This window comes from Impatiens glandulifera, chromosome 1, assembly GCF_907164915.1.
Source record: "Impatiens glandulifera chromosome 1, dImpGla2.1, whole genome shotgun sequence".
Taxonomy (NCBI): Eukaryota; Viridiplantae; Streptophyta; class Magnoliopsida; order Ericales; family Balsaminaceae; genus Impatiens; species Impatiens glandulifera.
Genome location: NC_061862.1, coordinates 4,835,649 through 4,845,847, shown reverse-complemented (window position 1 = coordinate 4,845,847; position 10,199 = coordinate 4,835,649). Strand labels below are relative to the sequence as shown.

The following is a 10,199-nucleotide window of genomic DNA, read 5'->3' as shown; positions in this document are numbered from 1 at the left end:
CATCGAACATCATATAATGTTAAGATGATAGCATTGTGTTGGATCCGCAACGGTCATTTAAGATTGTTGAAAGATCTACGATTTCTCTCTAACCAAATTATCCACCAAATTATCCACCAGAAAATAATAGAGATATAACCTCATTGTTTCAAACCCGCAAATCTAGCTACCTCAATCCACGATTCTCAATACGCACCAATGATTCCCGACATAACCCAAAAAATACCAGTAATACTCCAAATAATACACTAAATACCAGCGACACATACTACATCGTCTCCACCTCCTTAAGACACATACTACATCGACTAACTAAGATAAGACACTTACCTATGTATTTATCATCAGTTAAAATACCATTGTGGATCACACTTCTCTAACTAAATGATTGAGTCTTCGTGAGAGAAGGTGCAAGAGAAGATAAGGTCCCTAGTCATGCACAAAACAATTAGGCAATATGTTGTCAGATAAAGAGTGAAATACTTTTATTTATTACAACTTTTTTTTAAGTATAATTCAAATAATACATTAATAAATAATATGAATTAAATTTTCGTAGATAAGAAAAATTCAAAGTTTAAACTCAATTGTAGGGTGCCTTCGATTAGAGGACCAAACAAAAATAGGTGTATGCCACGTATTGCAAAGAACACACGGTATTCTTTAGTAAAAGGCGAAAGAATAATTCGCTTTGTGTTCAGTGCTTGTCTTCATAATTTTTTGAAATCACCAACTCCCCTCTTATAATAATATCGAATCTCTATTTTCACTTTATCTAACAATGTGGGACAACACACTTTTTTGTCATTATTGAGGCTAATGGTGTGTTTTCTTCTTTTATTTAAAGAATAGGATAATTCAATAATACTTTCAAGAATTTGGTACTTTTAACTATATATTATTTTATCAAAGGTTAATAACAAACTATTACAATGATTTATTAGTATAGCTCCAATAAAAAGAGTTTTATTTTTAACATTTGATTTTCACAAAAACGCTTTAATTTGGATTGAAGTTATTACTATGATAGTGGTTATAACTCGTACTTTCAAACAAGGTATATGACTCGTATTTGATATTTAATAAACTTATGTTATAGTCATTATGACGAATGTTACTTAGATTAACAGAGGCATCGACACCTTCAAGGGAGTGTCTATGTACAGCTCGGGTAACTCCAAACAGTTTGTATGCGAATGTAAATAACGACGGGGAGAAATATCGTCGCTATTGAGTTCTCCGGTCGATTCAAGTGTTGATGAAGGCGATACCTGCAAATGCATTCACCCTTAGTTTTGAAATCATCATTTTGTAAAATAATAATTATTACTGAATACAAACTTTCTAGTCTGACTCTTTATTAGAATTATTGGAGAATAAGATTAGGAGAATTTATTGGAGAAAACCTACACCCACATGGATAAATGATTGTATCGTTAACTAATGTGGGAATTTTAAAATATTCGTTCAAAATATAATCCTTCTATTAAATAATCAACCTTTATATAAACCCTGGTAACATTATATGGAAAAACATAATCTACTAATGGTGCGACAACAACTGTCCATCTGATCCAACAGACACAAGTTATATTTATCCATTGGTTAAAAACTAACTTTTTTAACAATACTATGTAACCCTAGTTATGTTATAGGCCTTTCCATTGATATAATATAAGCATAATGACAAAACATAATATATTAATAGTGCGACAACTGTCTATCTGATCCAACAGACACAAGTTATATTTATCCATTGGTTAAAAACTAACTTTTTTAACAATACTATGTAACCCCAATTATGTTATAGGCCTTTCCATTGATATAATATAAGCATCAATGGTAGGATAGTTTCCAAACATTCTATTCACTTTGGTGACTAGTACTCGTTTTTTGTACCCTGTATAAAATTGATTTTATAAGTTTATACATATCAAACAAAAAAATACTCAATAAAGATAAGAACGTACATTGACAGGTGATAGAAAATTAAAGGAATCCAATTAGGAAAAATTAAAGGAATCCAATTAGGAAAAACCAAAGAAGCCTTGACCGGGCATAGAGGAGCGAATGAAAAAGGGACGAAGACCCTACTAACTAGGAGCCACAACATGTCTTTTATTTTTCCATCTTAATAAGTTAGTTAGTTTGAGAAAAAAAAATCAACAAATGTCATTATGTGCAAACCGGTAAAGTACACATCAAAAAACTACACTATTTTCCCTCCGGTCGCCGGCGTACGCTTCGGAGAGGAAAAAGGGTAAAAAAATTTGGACCATTCTTGCGTGTCATTCTTGCGCAGGGGCCATGCTAATCTTCTCTGTATCGTTCAAATTTTATCGAATGTCCCTGAAGAGACATAACCATCTCTCATTCTTAAAAAGACTTCATTCTTAAGTTAGAGGAGCGATGTGGGATCAATTTTAGAAAATGAATGGACAACTGCTATTTTTTGTGATCGACTGTTAGAGTGTTTTTCGAGGAACGCATGTGTTCTTTATAGAGAATGAGGATCTTTCAAAATATTCCCTTGATTTATAGGGTTTTTTCTTTTGAGGGAATATTGATTTTATTAGAGAAAAAGAATGGGGAGCTACCCATTATGTCATGTTGATAAGGTGTCCAAGGGCCGAGCTAGGATTTAAAATCTAGTCGGGATAAGTTATTTCCATAAAATTTACCCGGCTAGAATGATAATAATATGAAAAAAAAGTATACGTAGTTTACGGTCGTTAGGTCCCTTCATCGACGGGAGAACTCAATAGCGACGATATTTATCCCCGTCGTTATTTCCATTCGCATGCAAACTGTTTTGAGTTACCCGAGCTGTACATAGACATTCGTCATAATGACTATAACATAAGTTTATTAAATATCAATACGAGTCATATACCTTGTTTGAAAGTACGAGTTATAACCACCATCATAGTAATAACTTCAATTCAAATTAAAGCGTTTTTAGTGAAAATCAAATGTTAAAAATAAAACTCTTTTTATTGGAGCTATACTAATAAATCATTGTAATAGTTTGTTATTAACATTTGATAAAATAATATATAGTTAAAAGTATCAAATTCTTGAAAGTATTATTGAATTATCCTATTCTTTAAATAAAAGAAGAAAAAACACCATTAACCTCAATAATGACAAAAAAGTGTGTTGTCCCACATTGTTAGATGAAGTGAAAATAGGGATTTGATATTATTATAAGAGGGGAGTTGGTGATTACAAAAAATTACGAAGCCAAGCACTAAACACAAAGCGAACTATTCTTTCGCCTTTTACTAAAGAATACCGTGTTCTTTGCAATACGTGGCATACGCCTATTTTTGTTAGGTCCTCTAATCGGAGGCACCCTACAATTGAGTTTAAACATTGAATTTTTCTTATCTACGAAAATTTAATTCATATTATTTATTAATGTATTATTTGAATTATACTTAAAAGAAAGTTGTAATAAATAAAAGTATTTCACTCTTTATCTGACAACATACTCCCTAATTGTTTTGTGCATGACTAGGGACCTTATCTTCTCATGCACCTGTTCTCACGAAGACTCAATCATTTAGTTAGAGAAGTGTGATCCACAATGGTGGATAATTTGGTTTGAGAGAAATCGTAGATCTTTCAACAATCTTAAATGACCGTTGCGGATCCAACACAATGCTATCATTCTAATATTATATGATGTTCGATGTGGGAAGCCGATAGATTCAGTTGGAGAGCTCATTTCCGTTTTGGAAGATCTCCACACATGTTAATTTTGTAATATTTGTGTGATTTTTTTTTATAAATTTAATGTTTTTGTCGTTATGTGTAAACGACTATCCATTCATAATATTATTGCATGAATCATTTAAAAAAAGCATCATAGAGTTTTATTTCAGGGGTGGGAAAGTTTAAAAGCGAGAGAGCTATTAAAGCTTCAACTAACATTAAAAATTTCAAAAAAATAAAATCCTTCATTTTTATAAATTAAAATATGAATTCTTTGAAAAGCTAACTCATATTTTTGCAATCTTTCCAGGTTCCTACCCTTTCTTATTCACAACTCACAAGTGCGTTTGAATTTCTCTAAAATTCAGTATTTTTTTATATCGCAAAATGACGAACCCAGACGCATGCCTTAAGAATATATGAGTACAATAATTAAATCTAGTTTAGGAAATAAGCTAGAGCCTTAGACATGTGGATATGATTTGAATAAATTATCAAATAAAATAAAAGTATAAAAATCATATTTTCAGTGTGGCATTCTAAGAAAGCCTAAGTGCTAAATTCTGAGTGTGTGTTACAATTTCGGTGTAAATTGTACGGGTGTTATCGAGCAGAAAATAAGTCTCGATCGGATTGTATTTGTATTCCTTAGTGAATATCCTTCTCGCGGTTTCGAGAGGAAGGGGTGACGTAGGAGTTTTATCTCCGAACATCCATAAAATCTGTTGTGTCATTTACTTTCTGTTGGCTTCCTTACATAACCGACTAATCTAACAACATCATTCAGAACCGAATCTACATTAACCACACCAAGCATCCAGATTGCCGAAGCCGACCCACCATCCTTCAAATCTCCATCATCCGAAACCGACTCCGCCTATCATACACGTGTACCGCTTCAACTTGAAAGCAAACCTCTTCCGCGCTTGAACCTAGTTCAAGGGTTTGTGACAGGTTGTGTAGTATTGAAACCCCGGTGTTAATCTCTAACAGGATTAATCACCACCCTACGAGTGAGAACCGCTAACCGGTCCAACCCCCGGTCCACCAGCGGCGACCTAGATCCTAACAATTGGTATCAGAGCAGTTAGTTTCAATACTCAAGCAAACATGTATCAAGATAGGCCTCCAATGCTAGAAGGTGATGACTTTGCCAACTGGAAGGCACGCATGCACCTGCATCTAGTCACCTTGGATGATGAAATGGAATTCGTTCTAACCGAAGGACCGATAGTCATTGATAAAGACAGAAAAGAATGGACAGCTGATGATAGGAGAAGGAACAATCTGGACAACCATGCAAGAAACCGGATCTCCAACAGCGTGGACAGAAATACATACTGCAAGATCAGAGATTGCACAACCGCGAAGGAGACTTGGAACACGGTCATCCAGATCTTTGAGGGAAATGAAAGAACAAAGGAGAACAAAATAATGGTGGCCACACAGAGGTTTGAAAGCATCAAAATGAAACCAGGGGAAACTATGAAGGAATACAGTGACCGGTTCACTGGTGTATTAGATGAGTTAACAAATCTGGGCAAAAGGTACGACAACAAAGAGGTCATCATGAAGGTTTTGAGGTCTCTTCCAAGTGCCTGGGATATAAAGACGATGGTCATGAGAGAATCAAAGAGCCTACGTAAGATGAAATTATACGATGTATTCGAAGATCTTAAGGCGTACGAGTTCGAGATGAATTCCAGAACTGAAGAGGAAGTCTCGGCCTCAACGTCAACCAGAGCTCTGTTCACATCTACGGAACCGGCCGCACCTGTTCCTGCGCCTATATCTACATCTGCACCGGTACCGATTCCTGCACCTGCACCGATTAGAACCGCCGAACAGTTTACTGAGGACGCCATGGCAATGCTTGCACAAAAGTTTGGGAGGTTCATGAAAAGGAGCCAACCGACAAACAACTACTATGGTGACAAATCCAATGTAAGATGCTATAACTGTAACTGTATGGGACACTTTAAGTGGGAATGCAGGAAACCAAGGAGAGATACACAGAAACCAGACTACCAAAATAACCGAAATAACTATCAACAAACCGGTGAAGGAAGTGAAGTACCGAAAGCATTGATAGCCGACGATGGAGGAAGTCTATGGGCTCACAGTGACAGTGACGATGACCTCACATGTCTCATGGCAAATGAGGAACAGGTATTTGACTCTCCTTGTGATGAATTTACTAAAGATGAGTTATATGAAGCATTGAATGACATGGTAGAAGAATATAAGAACCTATTGACCATGTTACCTAAGCACCTCAACATCAAAACCGATCCCATCGTACCTATCCCAGAAGAACCAGAGGTACCTATCATAGCCGAACCGGAAGCCATACAACCTGATGATACTCATACCCTAGAAACCGAATTAGAACTTAAGATTGAACAACCTAGTGAGTCAACTAGAGAACTAACCGAAAAAGAGAATGCCAGATTTCAGTATACGATGGCCGCCTATAGGAGATCTAGCGATATAGTAAAGAACCTGAATAAAGAATACAGGCATCCACGTTGTAAGAATGGCCTAGGGTACACAGAGACCAGATCTAAAGACCGAAAATCCATATGGAAAGCAAAGCTTACAAAAGGAAACCTTCCCTTTATAAAATTTCTTAAGAGCACCTGTACAGCTGAAGAAGAGGAGACCGCGTATTATAGGGAAGAAAAGACAAAGTACGATTATGTTGGTCCAACCGATTCATGGCTCGACCTTGAGAAAAGAAAAGCAGAAATCCTCAAATATAAGAAAGATTTCCCTGAACCACGTAGATCAAACTATAGATCATCAAACCAAAGACCATCGTCATTTAGGTCATCTGTAGGGAAACCGAAATACACCAGACCAAGTGTGAGAACAGTTGAAACTTTAGCAAAGAAGACTGTTCGACTTATCAAGGTTTGGGTACCTAAGGGACTAATCGCATGTGGACCCAAGTAAATGTGGGTACCAAATAGTTGTAAATATGTAATTTTTGCAGGATCCAAAGAAACGGCTAGGAAACTCTGAATGGTTCTTGGACAGTGGTTGCTCCAGGCACATGACCGGAAATAGCAATCTGCTAACCGACATTAGATCAGTAACCGGTGCTCCAATCACTTTCGGTGACAACTCTAAAGGTAAAACCGTGGGCAAGGGTAAGATTGTCCATGGTAACCTAACTATTGATAATGTACTTCTAGTTGAAAACCTACGTTTTAATCTACTTAGCATTAGCCAAATGTGTGATGCCGGATACACAGTAGAATTCCTTAAACATGCATGCTTAGTTAAGAACTCTCAAGGAATAGTACTACTAACCGGAAATAGGATAGGTAACATCTACAAGGTAGACTGGAAAACTAGAGTAGAACATCCTATATGCATGATAGCTAAAACTGATCAAACCTGGCTATGGCACAAAAGATTAAACCATCTAAACATGAAAACCTTAAACTACATTCGTGGTAAGAAATTAGTTGAAGGCATCCCAGATATAGTATTTAACCAGGATAAGGTTTGTTCAGCATGCCAGATGGGTAAACAAACTAGGTCATCATTTAAGAGCAAAGGAAATCTCCAATCTAGCCGATGCCTAGATCTTCTTCACATGGATTTATTTGGACCAATTCAGGTCATTAGTCTAGGCGGTATGCTTTACACCATGGTAGTTATTGATGATTACTCTAGATATACATGGGTAATATTCTTACCATCTAAACGTGAAACTGTATCAAACCTGATTAATCTTCTTAAGCGTTTGCAAAATGAAAAATCAACTCGCATTAATTGCGTAAGAAGTGATAGAGGTACCGAATTTACTAATAGCACGTTAACTGCATATCTTGATGAATCCGGCATTAGACACGAGTTGTCTAGTGCCAGGACTCCTCAACAAAATGGCCTGGCCGAGAGAAGAAACCGGACTCTCAAGGAAGCCGCACGGTCCATGATAGCCGACTCCGGCATTGCTCAGAAATATTGGGCTGAAGCTATCAACACTGCATGCCACACACAAAATCGGTCTTTGATTAACAGATTTCACAACAAAACACCATATGAGGTTTATTTTAACAGAGTTCCTAAACTCAAATACCTCAGGATTTTCGGCTGTAAATGTTATATTCATAATAATGGTAAAACCCAACTTACTGCTTTTGATGCAAAGACCGATACCGGCATTATGCTGGGATACTCTTCAGTAAGCAAAGCATATAGAGTATATAACAATAGAACTGCAACCATGGAGGAAACAATTCACGTTGTTTTCGATGAATCGGTTGAAAGCAACACTGCTTCATGCTTTGATCTTCATAACAGACTGGAAAACAACGATATTCATTCTGATAGCGAAGATGAGACCCCGGTCTTCAGGGGATTTGTCCATGACCTAATGGGTAATATTGATACCCAGCCGGATCAAGCTGTTTCACAGCAGGAAGCTGACACTTCGGTCCAACCCGAGGAAGCCGGTCGGTCTGACAATCTTGGTCAGCCTACCGACATGTCTAGCCTTGATCAATTAAACGGTAACTTGGTAGACACCCTTGAACTGAATCTCAGAAGAAACAGTAAACATCCTCCTGAGCAAATTATAGGTGACCCTTCAGAACCTGTTCGAACTAGGAGTCAACTTCTGGAAGGATATTTTAACTCTGCTTTTATATCCCAGATTGAACCGAAAAGAATAGATGAAGCATTGTCAGATCCGGATTGGATCTTGGGAATGCAGGAAGAGCTAAACCAGTTCGAGAGTAGTAAAGTCTGGTACTTAGTTCCCAGACCGAAAGATAAATCGGTCATAGGAACAAGATGGGTATTCAGAAACAAACTCAATGAGGACGGTCTGGTCACGAGGAACAAAGCCAGATTAGTGGCTCAAGGCTACAAACAGGAAGAAGGCATTGACTTTGAAGAGTCTTTTGCTCCTGTAGCCAGGATTGAAGCCATTAGGATCTTTCTTGCATTTGCTGCTTTCAAAAACTTCAAAGTTTTTCAAATGGATGTTAAAAGTGCATTTTTGAACGGTGATATACGAGAGGAAGTGTATGTTGAACAGCCACCCGGCTTCAAAAATGCTGCACTTCCAAACCATGTATACCGGCTAAACAAAGCTTTATACGGTCTAAAGCAAGCACCAAGAGCCTGGTATGATACACTGACCGCATTCCTATTAGAGCATGATTTTACCATCGGTTCAGTGGATAAGACCTTGTTCAAATTTGAAAAGAAGGAACATATCCTACTTGTTCAAATCTATGTAGATGATATTATTTTTGGTTCCACCGATCCCAAGCTTTGTGACAAATTTTCAAAAATGATGACTGACAAATTTGAAATGAGTATGATGGGAGAATTAAGTTTCTTCCTAGGTCTTCAGGTTAAGCAACTCAAGGAAGGAACATTCATTAGTCAACCGAAATATACCAAGGAGCTTCTAAAGAAATTCGGTATGGACACCTGCTCCTCAGCGGCCACTCCAATGAGTTCATCCATTAAATTGGACAGAGATGATGAAGGGCAATCAGTAGATCAGATTGCATACCGGGGCATGATCGGTTCCCTGCTATATCTGACAGCAAGCAGACCGGACATCCTGTTTGCAGTTGGTGTATGTGGGAGATTTCAAGCAAATCCAAAGCAATCCCATTACACAGCCGCAAAGAGGATCCTGAAGTATCTAAAGGGCACACCTGATGTCGGTCTGTGGTACCCAAAGGACTCATCATTGAATCTAACGAGCTATTCAGACGCAGACTATGCAGGCTGCAAGATTGACAGAAAGAGCACCAGCGGAACATGTCAGTTCCTTGGTGACCGACTGGTATCGTGGCATAGCAAGAAGCAGACATCCGTGGCTACATCAACCGCAGAAGCTGAATACTTGGCGGCCGGAAGTTGCTGTTCTCAACTTCTCTGGATCCAACAGCAGCTGAAGGACTTCGGTATTACAGCCGAAGAGTCCCCAATTTTCTGTGACAACACAAGTGCCATTGCGATTACATACAACCCGGTTCTCCATTCCAGAACCAAGCACATCGACATAAGACATCATTTCATTCGAGAGCATGTCACACTGAAGCATATCCGGCTGGAATACGTACCCACCGATCAACAAGTAGCCGATATCTTCACAAAGCCTCTACAGGAAGCTAAGTTCTCTCAATTTAGACTTACTCTCGGATTAACCGATATTAGTCAAATCCTTCCAAAGGATACTTAAAGGAAAGTCGGTTCAGACAGACAAACCGGTAACTCTTCCTAAGATGTTGAACTTTGAATCTTCGGGGTATCTGTGGAAGAACCGCCCAGTTTATCAGATAGAGTAAACCGACCGGCTATCTGGTGGAAACACCACGTAACCGCATCGGGATGAACAACTGAAAGCTGACCGGTTCGGAAGAAGATTATCCCAGAATATTTGACATTCAAACAAAAGAGGAATAATTATCAAAGGTTAAAGGTCTCTGTTCTGCATCATTACCTTT

At 37.8% G+C, this 10,199-nt stretch overlaps 2 non-coding genes and 1 pseudogene across 2 annotated transcripts; 1 reads left to right on the top strand and 2 right to left on the bottom strand.

Annotated features, from left to right (window-relative positions):
• Positions 1-595: 595 nt before the first annotated feature.
• Positions 596-711, bottom strand: LOC124922914. Its single transcript, XR_007097962.1, has one exon. It is a non-coding gene; the product is annotated as a U5 spliceosomal RNA (small nuclear RNA).
• A 1,552-nt stretch (positions 712-2,263) lies between these two features.
• On the bottom strand, positions 2,264-2,359 carry LOC124923041 (annotated as a pseudogene).
• Positions 2,360-3,240: 881 nt separating this feature from the next.
• Positions 3,241-3,354, top strand: LOC124922949. Its single transcript, XR_007097993.1, has one exon. It is a non-coding gene; the product is annotated as a U5 spliceosomal RNA (small nuclear RNA).
• Positions 3,355-10,199: the final 6,845 nt, after the last annotated feature.